We start from the raw sequence: 15328 nt of genomic DNA, 5'->3' as shown, positions 1-15328 counted from the left end.
GGTACTGGCATAAGAACACACACATAGATAAATGGACCAGACTAGAAAACCCAGAAATAAATCCATGTCTCTATGGTCAATATTTCACAAAGGAGGCAGAAGCATAAAATGGAGTAAAAATAACCTCTTCAACAAATGGTGGTGGGAGATCGGGACAGGTACCTGCAAAAAAAAATGAAAATAGACCACCAACTTACATCACTCACCAGAATAAACTCAAAATGGATAAAAGACAAACATAAACTGCAACACCGTAAAAGCCCTAGAGGAAACATAGGCAGGAAAATATCAAATACTACACACAGTATTTTCACCAATATATCCTGTAAGGCAAGAGAATTAAAGGAAAGAATAAACAAATGGGATTATATCTAATTAAGAAGCTTCTGCATGATACTTACCTGGCAGAGGAGATACCATGATCACGAAGGTGGTTTTCCCAGGGAGAGGTTTATCCATTGCACTCTGGATGTGCTGACCTCTATGATTTCCTCAAATGTGAGAAACTCGACTGCATAATTTGTGGTAGTGGGGGACTGTGTTTGCACTCTCCCCTGATTAAAAATAAACAAAAAACAAACTTCTGGATGGCTTAAGAAAATATTATCAAAATGGAAAGGGAACCTAATGTATGGGAAAAAACATTTGCCAACAATACCTCAGCCAGGGCTTGATCTCCAAAATATATACGGAACTCATGGGACTCAATGCCAGGAGGACAAAAAATCCAATTAAAAAATGGGCAAAGGACATGAACTTCTCCTAAGAGGACAAACAGAGGGCCCATAGGCATATGAAAAGATGTTGAACATCACAAGCCATCAGAGAGATGCAAATTGAAACCACAGTGATATACCACCTTACAGTGGTCAGAATGGCCATCATTAACAAATCAGCAAATAAGTGCTGGCAAGGTTGAAGAGAAAAGGGAACCCTAGTGCACTGTTGGTGGGAAAGCAGACTTGTGCAGCCACTGTGGAAAACAGTATGGAATTTCCTTAAAAAACTAAAAATGGATCTGTCTTTTGACCCAGTGATTCCACTGCTGGGATTATACCTTAAGAATCCTGAAACTGATACAAAAGAACGTATGCACCCTTATGTTCATAACAGCACAATTTACAATAGCCAAGTACTGGAAACAACCTAAGTGCCCATCAGTATATGAGTGGATCAAAAAACTGTGGTACATTTACACAATGGAATTCTACGCAGCATAAAGGAAGAAGAAACTTCTACTCTTCAAACAGCATGGATAGAACTGGAGAGTATTATGCTAAGTAAAATAAGCCAGGCGACAAAAGACAAATACCATATGATCTCCCCTATAAGGGGAACTTAATGAACAAAACAAACAAATGAGCAAAATAGAATCAGAGGCATGGAAACAAGAAACAAACTGACAGTGACCTGAGGAGAGGGAGGAGGGGGATAAGGGTAGAAAGAAGGGAAGAATCTAGTTCAAGAATAAGTATTAATGACCCATGGACATGGAAAACAGAGTGGGGATTCACTGTGGGAACAGGTGTGGTTGGGAAGGAGAGAGCAATAGGGGAAAATGGGGACAACCATAATATAACAATAGTAAAAAAATAAGTAAAGAGAATGAGCCACACTTAAAAAAAGAAAATATAAGAAAAGCTACAAATGTATTATTAAATTTAATGAGAAGATTTAGCAATTGGATACAAATCAATACCCAAGTGTGTTGGTAGAGCATACAATTTTCAAAGTCTTTGGATTGTAATAGCAAAAAAAATGGTATATGTAGTGAAAACTCAAAAAATTATGAGACATTTTTCAAAGCCATATAAGATTCAAATAAATGGGAAGTACCATGCTCTTGGTGAAAAGTTTCAATATTACAATAATTTCAATTCTCTAAAACACTCTATATGTTTAATGTAACTAAAAATGCCAGCTTGCTTATACAATGGTTGACAATCTAAAATTTGGATAGAAATTTAAATGTCATGAATTGCTAAAGCATTCTTGGAGAAAAACATAAAACTAAGTACAGTGGATATGTCCAGCCAACTCTGCATAATTATTATAAATATATATTAAGATGGTAGTACTGGTAAAGAATAAATATTAATTAGTGGGAAGAATAGGACTATGGACATTTAGTTTGTGATAGAGCTGACATTGCGTATAACTGAGGAAAAGATGAGCCATTAAATAATTTTCTGGGAAAATTTATAATTGCTATGAAAAACATTACACTTAGCTTCTACTCCACAGCATAATGAAATATTAATTTCACTGGGATTAAATAATTAAATACAACAGACAAAAGTATAAAACTTCTCATAGAAAACAGAAAATAAGTTATTATATCAACATTTATTTTTTGTTGCACTTGGTATCTATTTACTTATGTATATAATTAAAAATATACATTTTAATAATAAAGATGGTCTCTCTAGTTACATAGACCTTTTCTGCCTCCAGCAGTCAATTTGCATTTAGCCACTTCTTTTTTTTTAAATTTTTTTCAAGTACAGTTGTCTCCACTTTTCCCCCCACCACTCCGCCCCATCCCAGCCATTCCCACCTCCCACCCTTGATCCTATCCCCTTTCTTCACTATGTTTTTAAAAGAAATTCACTAAGAAAAACAAGTAATTTTAAACTTATTCACATTTAAAACTCTGATGTATCAGAAGTAAAACAGGATACAAAATGTAAAAGATTTTTACAACATATAACTACTAGAGGTGATAACATTTGCCTGTATTTATAAAAACTTAGATAATAATCTTGGCCGTTTCATGCTTATCAAAAATTATGGTTGACAGTTTTATGATACTTTGATATTTTTAAAAATGAAAGCAAAACTTAAAACTCTAAGATGCTTCTATGGGGGAAGATGGGGGGTTATTAAATGAGCCATTAACTAAAAAGTTACAAACTACTGCAAAAAAAAAAAAGATGAAGAAGAAGAAATCTAGATAAAGCCCTTGGGAATCTCAACAGTGAGAACTGTTTATGGACAAGGTATTAGTTCGAGTCTAGGCAAGAAAAATGAAAGAGTTGACATAGTCAAAAGTGTAACTGTCAGTGTTTAATGAATAAACCATTACCAAAGGCTTTGTTACAGAGCAGGTGGGGGGTGGTTCATGATAAATTATTACAGAAAGGATCCCCCCCTTTCTGTCTCTGGAGGTTCCCCCTTCCACACACACCTACTAGGTTCGAAATGCCCGCCGCCAGAGGAAAGACGTCTCTCAATGCCAGAAACTGGTGAAAAGGAAAGAAATTATTTATTTAAAAGTTACACAGACTTAGAGTAATGACTTAATGTCTTCATTAAGATACTAAAGTCCTTTAGAATGCCCACAGATGCACAGTCCTTCCCTCTCCCTCTGCCCAGTCGGGGTACCATATCTCAGGAAAAGAAGTAGAAGTCCGTGGTTCAGGCTCCCGGCACCATCAGCTGTGCAGCTGCTGCAATCTCCAGTTAATCCAAAGCCATGTGGCACCTTCTCATGGCCCACCAGCAAGAGTCCTTTCTCCCCTTTTCTTCCCGGCAAAGTCTCTCATGCTGCCTAAGCCGCATGGCAAAAAGAAGCACTCCAAAACCATATGGTCCGCTCCTATTCACTCTGGAACCCTGTGGTCCTCTCTTTTTCCTCCAGAACTGCATGGTACTCCTCGCTCACTCCAGAACCTCGTGGTCTTCTCTTCCTATGACTGATGCACCTAGGTTTAAATCCCAGCACCCATCTTCCTTTGCAGCCCCATTTCTGACTCCTCCTACAATCAGTCACACCTGCCAGCATCCCTGTATTCTTCCAGCTTTACTGGGCTGCCATTGTAAATCTGGGCAGGTGTGGCCCCATAGCATGGAGCCAATCATCTCCAAGCTCTCACGCAGGCTCTGAAACCAGGGGGAGTTGCTTCCCAGTCCCATCTTGGGTGGAATTCGCTCCCATCCCCCTGGCTCAAAGCAGGGGCACAGCTATTTAACATATCTATGAAACTAATTAAAGGTTATAGATATGTTAAATGACCATGCCAGGGGCTAGCTGCAAAGCTGTTGCTACCCAAAACAGCTCTGAATGACCCTGCTCCGTGTGTCCCATCCCCCCTGGCTCAGGCTTGTGGGGGTGAGGACATCCTATATATATTTTTCTAATATTTCCTGGACACCTTGAGTTCTGGACCCCATTACAAATCCCTTATTGGGGCTCTCTTCTTGGCTGCACCCTGCTTCAGCATGGGTATGCATAGCAAAGTGAACAAACAGAAAGCCCTGACCCCCACTAGCCCTGAAGGGGGAAGAGGAAGGAACAATTACCTGACAATATCTGTGGCTTTTATGGAAAAATAGAGCTATTCCAAAACTGTCCTTGCAAGATAATAGTCAAGAGTACAAAACCTCCCCTTCTACCCCTTACTCTCCTACTTACGAGTCCTGTTGAAGTGAACCCAACCAAAAGAGGGTAAGGCAATCCAATTAATTTATTACGTAGATGTCAGCTCCTGTTCCCTTCTTCCCACAATAGGATAGATAAGAAATATCCAGAAAGGAAGTAAAATTCAGAAATAACTGATATGCTCCAGTACCTAATAACAACAACAATCATAGTAAAACTTGTCATAATAATACCTTAACATTTTATAGCCTATAACTTTCTTCTCAACATTTTCAACTTCAATTATGTTTTCTCAAAGTTAGCCATAATCTCTATTTTACTAAATCTGATGACAATTTTTTCTGTCCTTATCTTCTGTAAACTCTGAGCAGAATCTGTTACAGCTAGATTCTTCTTTTTTTGATGATATACTCTCTCTCTTCATTCTTCACCTCTCCATTAAATGTAACTTTTGACACCCCTAAATCAAAGTTTCCTCATCATTCTACAACATTAAACTATTATTTTCCCATAATACTTATGACATCAGAAATTATCTTTTTTTTCTTTTTCCTTTCAGCTTTACTTGATTGTAAACTTGATGAGCATAAAACCTTATTTATCTCAGTCATTGCTGTGTCTCCAATGCCTGAACAGTGTCTCACATATTGTAGGCACACAGTGGTTAAATAAATTGATATATTCAGTAATATAACATATAAACAGATATCTGATACAAAACAAATGCTTTATAAGTAATAGTTTTTTTTATCTTTCTAGATTCTGTACTTTTGAAGAAAAGGTTTGTTTAGTTAAATGATCTTCTGAGTGATATGACTAGATTCCCAAATATATTATAAATCCAAGTTAATCATGGGTCAACATTCTCCTTAGTCTCAACTGCCATTCTTTTATGTTTCTTTCTTTTCTCAGTCATTTGAAAATCCTGGTTGAGTCACCAGCTCTTTCGCAAGGAATTCTCTCAGCAGAGCAGTTGGTTCTTCCTTTATTCTAACCTTTCCCTCCACTGTGCCTAGAAACTTCACTTCTTCACCCAAGCAGACACGCCACCAGCTTAGGTCCACTCCGTCAGATGTTTTCTGACATTCATGGCATTTTTTTTCAAACGATTTATTTTTCTCCAGCCAGCATCATCTCTTTTAGCAATGGCCATTCCTTCACATAGGCTCACACTTATGGAGACCGATTCAAATTCTCTCCCACAAACTTCCAAATACCCATGTAAATTTGAGTATGGTCAGGCATGTATTCTCATGAACATTCTGTGATAGGTAAAAGAATTCTCAAGTCATTTTGTCATAGGTGTCTCTACCAGAGAAAGAATACTAAGGAATGGTGCTACTTAGCTCTTCCACATTCTCTGACTCCCAAAGTACCCCAACAATATCCTAAAAATAAGTCAATACAGTAGCACACTCATTGACATGAGAAAGAAGTAAAACTGTTTTAAGAGACTGAATTGACCGTTTGAACGAACAGATCAGCAACAAGAAAGAACTGACCGTCAGCCCTGACTGGTGTGGCTCCAATCAGTGTTTCTCTCTCACATCCACGTTCTCTCCCTCTCTTTATTCCTCCCTTCCCCTTTCTCTAAAAATTAATAAATAAAATATTTAAAAACTGACCATTGGACACCCTAAAGTATGTACTTATACAAAGCACTATAATTTTCAAGTCACTGTTATATGTATTATTTTATTATTTATAGTGTTACGATAAAGTTAGAACTATCAGAAGCTATCATCAGTAGAAATGATCTAAGGTGTCATCTACTCCAATTTCTTTATTCCTATAACAATGATGATAATAACACCACATTACTGATTATCCCTTGATTTTATCTTATATCTTATAGAAAAACTAATATATTTTTAAAATTAACTTTAAAATTGGCTTTGACTAGCCAGTGTTCTTCTGTCTCAGTAATATTGCAATCTATGTCAATCATTCTAATAGATACATGGTGTTCTATCCTATTTGGGGGCACAGTTATAAATTATATTCTTAGAAATTTTTAAGTTAAATAAGGGAAGGGAAATGTAAGTTAGAAAATTTAAAATACAAAAATGCAGTCATGTATTGGCAGTTGCCATCCATATTGCCTTCTATTTGAAGACATGGCAACTGCACAAAACTTGTACCATATCCTACAGACTCTGATACAAAAGTTGACATATTCTAAAATGTCAAATCTACCAATGTCAATTCATAGTACCTTCTTTGGGAAAACGTTCAGATCCTTTTTAGCTCAGTGTTTTTTCCAGATACTATTTTGGAAGTTTCATGAGGTATTCATGACCAAAAGGACTCTATTAAATTGTTTTTCCTGGTAATTTTTTACACATCTTTATGGAATCTGCTCAGAAGAATACAAATAGAAACTTGCAAGACATTTTGTCATTTTTCAAATACCAACTGCCTGTCTATAAAAGAGAAAACTTTAGTTACTAGTTTCCTCTTTAGGCCACTAGTTACAGGGAAACAAAGAGTCACCTGGTAATACTGAATTGTTATGGCAACTTTGGTTTATCTAAATGCCACATCTTCACTATGAATCTCTATTCCAAGACCATTTCTGAGGAAACTTTAAAGGAAGAACAAGGTTAGAAACTGTGTGTTGACCATTTCCATGATTGTTTTGAGAGACTAAGGATTTGGTTAGAGTATGTTTTATATCTTATGCAATTTCCAGGAAACTATTATGTTAAATCATAGATGGTAGGGTGACTAAAGCCCAGAAAAATGCATCTGCTCCACCTGATTGTGCCTGACCAGGTAATAGGTGATAGTCCCATCTTATGGGGGAAGTAGCTGAGACTCTGACAGCTCAAGCGCTTTGAGAAAAATCGCATGGTTAATTCCACTGGAGAGAGGAGCTCTGTTACAGCACTTCGTGTGCTGTCATAATTGCTGATAGATCTTAAATAATGGCCCCCCTCAAAACATTCTAAGCACAAAAAAGTACAGTAGAATGATAGTTCCAATGCTTACCGTGAAATACTACTCATGTGTGAGCATAAAAGGGTATTTATTTTAATTGGAAGTTGTGAATGACACATTTCATTTGCATTTATTAGAATTATAAAATAAATAAATATTTTTTAGAGCAGGAGGGGACGATACTATATCCTACAAAGAAAAAACCCAAAATTTAATATTTGCTATTTTTTTAATTTCTGTTTATCAGTTTTACAGAGAAAGAGAGAAAGCGAGGAGGGAGAGAGAGAATGTGAGAGAGAGGATTTGTTGTTGCTTTTATTTATGCACTCATTGGTTGCTTCTTGTATGTGCCTTGACCTACAAATTTTGAACCTGCAAACTTGGCATATTAGGATGAAGCTCTAACCACTGAGATGCCTAGCCAGGGCACTAAGTTCTTTAAAGTATATAATAAATATGAAAATTAAAACACAAATAGGTATGAGTACTTGTTCCATATTGTTCAATGGAGCCCAAATGATGTTTTATTTTGTGTGTGTGTGCAGGGCGGTGGGGGGGGGAGTTGTGGATACCCTTTATGAATAAAATCTAACAAAAAATGTATAACCTCTTCAGGAAGTGTTATATTTCCCTTTCTCTCACCAGAGGAGTTTATTTCTGAGGCAGAGTACTCAATATAATTCACATTGAAAATTAACTTCAAAAGTCTTGCGCTTTCCTACCATCATCATTATTAAAGGCCTCCAGGTGCTCAGTGCTCAACCTCTTTCAGGCAGGAAATTGTTTGGGTCTTTTTGACAGAATTAGAAACAGAGAACCAATAAATCCATGTATAACCTCAAAGACCCATCTGTCAGTTGCAGACTGACAGGTCTTTGTTTTGTTTTGCTTTGTTTTGCTTTCCTTTATCCTGAGGGCACTAATGGATGCTAATAATTGGGACATAAAGATAATCAACAAAGAGACACAAACAGCATTATATATTAGAGAATACCATCAGATTGCCCTAAGCATTATTTTTCTCATCTGCTGCTAATGTGCATGGGTTTACATGATGTTTCTTTCAAATACAACTGTCAGAAAATATCAGACCAAATTGTTCTTATTTAGTATTCAGGTGGTCGGTCACTGTGCCAGGGAAAAACAGAAACAACGTATTAAAAGAGTAACTTTCTTGTATAAAATATCTATTCTTTTAACACACACTTATTTACCAGATCCTTATTATTATATGAAATATCTCTCAGGTTTTGAGTAATCATTTATCATATCAACATCGCAGTGATTTTTTCTTTCAACAAACTGGAAATTTATTCACATTCAAAATCTCATTCTTCTGTCAGTATATTGAATCTATAAAAACAGGGGAAGAATGAGGAGGAGAAGAAGGAGAGACAGAAAGAGAGAAGTCACTTTCTGAAATGAATGCTGTATGATGCACAGATGATGCCATTATCTTTAGCTATTGTATTCTGTTGTTTAATCCATAAGTGAGCTTCCTATTTAATCTTTTCTTGTAATTTAAAAAGCTCCAGCTTCAGTCAGAGCTGGTATCATGAACCTTCTAGAAAACAAAAACTTAAATAGCTTTCAGTTTTGAAGACAATATATAAAGTTTGTATAAACATCTCTAAAATACATGAAAATTGCTCAGTAATTTAGCTTTCTCCTTGAAAATCTGAGAGAAAATATTGAAAAATAATAATAGAGGCCTGATATTTGATTTGGTAGCTTTTTCCTTCTAATCTAAATAAACATGCAAGCACCGTGGGTCATGTCATCTCCATGTTTCTCCTCCGTTATTATAGATTTTAACACAATAGCTGATCTGAAAGTGCATTCCTGTGATCAAAGGCAAAACAAACTAACTAGAGAGCCTTCTCTTTTTCATAAAGACCAGCTTAATGGCTTCATTGGAGTTAGACTTATTTTCCTACTTTAAAAGTTCTTATTTGAGGCTAACCTAGAGCAAACCAAAAACAAAACAGGATAGAAAAGTTATTTTTTTTAATTTCATGGGTTCTTCTCTGTGTATCTGTCCTGCACAGGCCATGATATCACAATTTGTTAGTTCCAATTCTCAACTCTGCAAAAAGCCATATAGCTTGTCTATAGCTGTCTATATGCTTGAATATGCTATATTCGTGGTAATTACGGAAATTACCATGAATTGTTATTGAGAATCAGTATTATCGGGTTACATCTATTTCAGGGATAAATTCTGATGTCAAAAGGGCATAGAGGCAGTAGCCTACCAAGTACAAAAATTCTACAACAGGTGCTCTATACCGTATAGGAACTAGTACATAAATCCTATCTTCGCACTCAGGCGTCAGAATATGAGATTCACAGACAGGCCAAAAGATATTTCAAATGAGCATTATCAGTTTGGATGTTCTCCAAAGTGACTATATCTAATAAAATACTCTGTTTCAGACTGGGTTGAATAATAAGGAAATTATATTTTTCACATAAGAAATCCAGAAGCAGGCGTGGTGGAAGGGAAACACCTCACCGCTCCAGCTTCACTTCCCTTTGAATCACGTTCTAAAAGTGGCTTTGTTCTCACGTGGAAGAACTGTCTGCAGCGGTTTAACAAGTCAAATTCAGGGCCCACAGTGCCTCAAGGAAGAAGGTGACTATTTTATTTCTTACTATCCAGACTCTAGTGCATGAAAACCTTTCCAGAATCCATCCAGGAGATTTACCCTCCTTTCTTATTTATTAGTGTTAGGTCAAATAACACCCCTCGGAACCCATTCACTAGCAAAGGGAATAGGATTATCATGATTTACCCACTTTGGGGAAGATAGCATTAAGGAAAATCAATCTTAAGGAAGAAGGATGTATTCAAAGCAGAGAGAGTGAAAAAATAAACATACAAGAAAATCTGATTCAGGATGAAAGCAGAGTTGTCTCTTTATTTTGAAAATGTGTCAGCTATCACTAAAGCCTTGCTGAGGGTATATAAATTATTGTATTTTGGGATCCTATTTCCCTTTGTGTCTATGTAACAGAGCTTCACAAAGTGAATTAAATATTTTATGCTCCTGTCAACTTCTAAAACTCTAGCACAGCTCCTTAGTTACTAGCAACACCCTGGAGCTTTTCTGACATCTTACTCTACGTCATAAATTGCTTTTACATACCTTATTCCTTAAAACCATACTTTTTAATACTTAAAGTCAATATAATTAATTAGTACAACTCCTGCAGAGACTCACATTATCTGTGGTTTAATCAGAACTTAACTAAAAGTAGCACAGGTGTTTTCTTTAGGCTTCCTACTGTATTATGAAAGGAGTCCTCAAACTTTTCCCTTTCCTTTTGTGTTACTTCTTGGTTCCTGTCTTAGTTTGATATTGCTTTCCTCCACTCAGTCTTTGCTGCAAGAAAATCAATTATTCCACTTACTAGTCTATTGCCGTTGGTCATTCACCAATAGTTTCCCTGCAACTGCCCCATTTCCATGGCTACCACAGGAGATCATGTTTGGGGAGCACTGTCTTCCGTGACTTCAATTCTTTTGGCCAACTCAGTAAACTGCAACTTCTTTATAGCAGTGTAGCCTTTTAAAAAGTGTATTTTCTATTACAGTGTAATAAATAAATTGTCATATACAACATATTAAAACAACATAAATTTATTTTTTGTTTTTTTTAATTTTTTTACATTTTTATTTAATTTTTTTCAATTACAATTTACATTTAATATTACTTTGTACTAGTTTCAGGTGTACAGCATAGTGGTTAGATAATCATATACTTTACAAAATCTTCCCCCTGATATTTCCAGTTCCCAACTGGGACAAAACATAGTTATCACAATATTATTGACCATATTGTCTGTGCTCTACTTTACATCCCCATGACTATTTTGTTACTGCTACTCAGTGCTTCTCAATTCCTTCAGCTTCTTCCCCTAGTCCCCCAACCCACTACACTCTGGCAACCAACAGACTGTCTCTTCAAGTCTCTTACTGTTTGGTTTGTCCATTTATATTGGTCTTTAGATTGCACATATAAGTGAAATCATGGGTATTTATCTTTCTCTAACTGGCTTATTTCTTCTTTTCTTCTTTTTCATTTTTTAAAAATTTTATTGTTGTTCAAGTACAGTTGTCTGCCTTTCCCCCTCATCTCTTCCCCCCTCCAGGCATCCCCACTTCCCTCTCCTGATTCCACCTCGCCCCCTTGGATTTGTCTGTGTGTCCTTTATAGTTGTTCCTGAAAACCCTTCACCCTTTTCCCCCCATTATCCCCTCCCATCTCCCCTCTGGTTACTGTCTGTTTGTTCTTAATTTCAATGTCTCTGGTTCTATTTTGCTTGTTTGTTTTTTTTAATTAGGTTCCACTTAAAGGTGAGATCATACGGTATTTGAACATAAATTTATTATCTCAGTACAGACATGATGAGCTGAGTTCTCTGCTCAAGATCTCAGAAAGCTGTGATTAAAATGCCTTGGACTGGGTTCTCGCCTGAGGCTCAGTGTGCCCTCCCGAGCTCTCGTGATTGTTAATAGAATTAATTTCCTTCCAGCTGTAGAACTCATGAAGACTTCTTCAATGACAACAAGAACATTTGTTTGACTTTAGGAAGGTCCAGGACCTTTTAAGTATCCACATAATTAAGTAAATTCCACCCTGGAAAACCTCTCTCTCTTTTTTTAAGAAAGTGACATTTCATTTTTACTTATGAAAATAATAAATGCATATTGCTATAAATAAAATAATAAATACAGAATGCTATTAAATAAATAGTACAGTACTCAGCAAATGTGTTGCAAGCAAGGGTATGTGTGTGGAGGATGGTGAGTAATATATATATATATATATGTATATATATATATATGTATATACACACACACTGTGTATATAACAAGTTTTTCAAAAAGTCTTAACTTAAACATTTTCCTCTCAACTTTTATTTCCCCCTTGCTGGATTCATTACCCCACATTTTCACTCTTTTTTTATTGAAGTGTAATTTACATACATTATGTGTACACCATAATTTTTTATATCTGTATATATCACAAAGTGATCACCACTGTGTAAGTCTAGTTAACATCTGTCATCACACATAGTTACATAATTTTTTCTCTTGTGAGGGGAACTTTTAAGATCTACTCTTTTAGCAACTTTCAAATATGCTGTACAGTATTATTAACCATAGTCACCATATTACACTACATCCCACAAGGCATATCATAACTGGAAGTACACCTTTTGACTCCCTTCACCCATTTTACTACCCCCGAATCCCTATCTCTGGCAACCACCAATCTGTGCTCAATATCTATGAGTTTGGGATTATTTATTTATTTATTTATTTTCTTTTTGGATTCCTCATATATATGAGATCATATAATATTTTCTTTATTTGACTTATTTCACTTAACATAATGCCCTCAAGGTCTATCCATGTTGTAGCAAAGAGCAACACTTTATTCATATATACATGTACATTCAAATATATATTCATATACACACACATATATAAAGTGTGAGATATATATATATATATATGTAAGTTTCCAGGTAAATGGATAAAGAAATCACTTTCTTTATCCATTTACCTGGAAACTTATGTTTATGTTGTGGCTATTGGAAATTATACATGAAGGTGCTTATATAATTTTAAGACAGTGCTTTTATTTTCTTTGAATAAGTAACTAGAGTAAAATTGCTGCATCATATGGTAGCTCTATTTTTAATTTTTTGAGGAACCAACATACTCTTTGTCATAGTGGCTGCACCAATTTATATTCCCACTAAAGTGCATGAGGGTTTGCTTTTCTCCAAATCCTTGCCAACATTTGTTATTTTTTGTCTTTTTGACAATAACCATTCTAACAAGTGAAAGGGGATAACTCATTGTGGTTTCGATTTTCACTTACCTGATGATTAGTAATGTTGAACTATTCATGTGCCTGTTGGCCATCTGTATGCCTTCTTTCAAGACAGCGCTTATTTAGATCCTCTGCCTATTTTTAATTGGATTGTTGGGACTTTTTTTTTTTTGGCTATGGAGTTGTATGAGTTCTTAATATATTTTGGATACTAACTGCTTATCTGATCTATTATTTGAAAATATCTTTCCTATTCAGTAAGTTGCTTTTTCATTTTATTGAAATATTCCTTGAAATAGAGAATATTCAAAGATCTAGATGCTAACATCAACAGCAGATACATTCCAGAAAATTATGTTAACATTCCTGGGAAGAACATATGTAATAAAAAAAAAGAGAGCTAATAATTGAGTATGGGTTAAATGGAAGAAGAAGAAATAGAATCTGCAAAGCTGTTAGAAAAACAATAGTTGAATAGCTAGAAGAGGTTAGATAGAATAAGGCCATAGGAGTCCTAGAAAGAATGTCAACACTGCCGTGTAAGACTGGTGTAGAATAAGACAAGATAAAGACCAAAGGCCTTTGCCATTGGATATGGCAATTAAAAAATCATTTGAGTAACTTAAAAATATTTAATGGAGTCATCGAGAGAAAAATACACTTGAAATGATCCGAGGGATATAGAAAGTGATGAATTAGAGACACAAATGGGGACTATTCTTCAAGAACTTCACCTAAGAAGAAAGAAAGTTTAAAGGAAAATCTAGATGAGGCACAACTTATAGAAAAGGTAAAACTTGAAATATTTTTGGGTGACTGCCATGAATTAGTAGAAAGAAACATTAAATTAAAAGTGAAAGGAAAATAATATATGGAAATAAGTCATGAACAAGAGATGGGAATCATAAATGCGAGCTGTGGTGACACAGGACGATGGTCTTGAAAGGCAGAAACGCATCTCACGCAGACTGCTCGGAGGAGGAAGAGTAGCGATAGAACTGTCGGAGGATAAGGTTTTGTTAATGGAGTACAGCCAGATTACTTCAATTTGCTTGTTTATTTGTTTCATTAAAAAAATTAAGATCAGAGTTCAGGGCTTGTTGAGATGACTTGATTTTGGTAAGTTTCTGAGTGGAATAAATGAAGGGCTTTAAAAAACCGAACAAGTGTGGAGAGGCATTAGGGATCCAGGTGTAGATCACATTTAGCATCTCGTCATATTAAACATCACAAGCCAAAACGAGGAATTATTAGACTAAGGAACTAGATCAAGCAGCATGAAAGACCCACATAAGGTTATGAATTTCAAATTTCTCGTGTTAGCATAATTGTGTGTTTTTAAACAGCTACATTCAGACCTGTTTGTGCAAGCAGTAAATAGGCCGAGACTTGAAATTAACTTGGAGCACTAGATATCATTGTTTTGCCTTTTTTATCCTTAGTGCTTAAATATAAAATTCAAGTTGCTGCAAAAATTACTGCTAGTATTCAAATGCATACATCTTTAGTGACTAGATACAACACCACATTGTGATATAATTGAGTACTACCTCCTTTCTACAACCTGTGCTACTGGTTCTTTCTCCTCCTAAGTGTGACTGGAATCTAGTAGCTCTTCAGTTCCAAAGATGCCACATTAGTTCAAGGAACCAGTATCTTTCCCATAATCTAATACAATATCTCCTATTACTGCCTTCATGGTCATTTTTCCTTTCTTTCATTTTAATTATGAAGTTATTTAATACTAAAAAAACTATTGCGAATAATGGTAGATATTCAGATTGTTATATATATCACAAAGATTTTAAGGGAAAATGGGATTAAAATATAGCTAAGGTTTTTTTCTATTTATTTCTGATTTTATCAACTTTTCTTCCAAAAGATGAGCACTGTCCTGAATTTGGTGTTTATCACTTCCATGTAAGCTTTACAAATAAATTTATCATATACTCATTATAAATTAAAACAAAATATATGAGTGTTGTTTTGTATTTTAAAGTCATTTAAATAATATCATATTTTATGTGCTGTACCAGGTTTTATTTTTGAATATAATTTAATTTATAATGTATTTAAGCACATAAATTACTGAAGCATATTATGCAAAATTTGTAAAATATAACCAAACACTGAAAATGAGTGAAGAACTATATCATGT

General features: G+C 35.3%; 1 non-coding gene across 1 annotated transcript; it reads left to right on the top strand.

Moving 5' to 3' along the window:
* Nucleotides 1-393: 393 nt before the first annotated feature.
* On the top strand, nucleotides 394-557 carry LOC112309429 (U1 spliceosomal RNA). Its single transcript, XR_002975238.1, has one exon. It is a non-coding gene; the product is annotated as a U1 spliceosomal RNA (small nuclear RNA).
* Nucleotides 558-15328: the final 14771 nt, after the last annotated feature.

Source organism: Desmodus rotundus, chromosome 3 (genome assembly GCF_022682495.2).
Source record: "Desmodus rotundus isolate HL8 chromosome 3, HLdesRot8A.1, whole genome shotgun sequence".
Lineage (NCBI taxonomy): Eukaryota > Metazoa > Chordata > Mammalia > Chiroptera > Phyllostomidae > Desmodus > Desmodus rotundus.
Note: the sequence above shows the minus strand (reverse complement) of the source record. Positions and strands in the feature narration are given on the sequence as shown.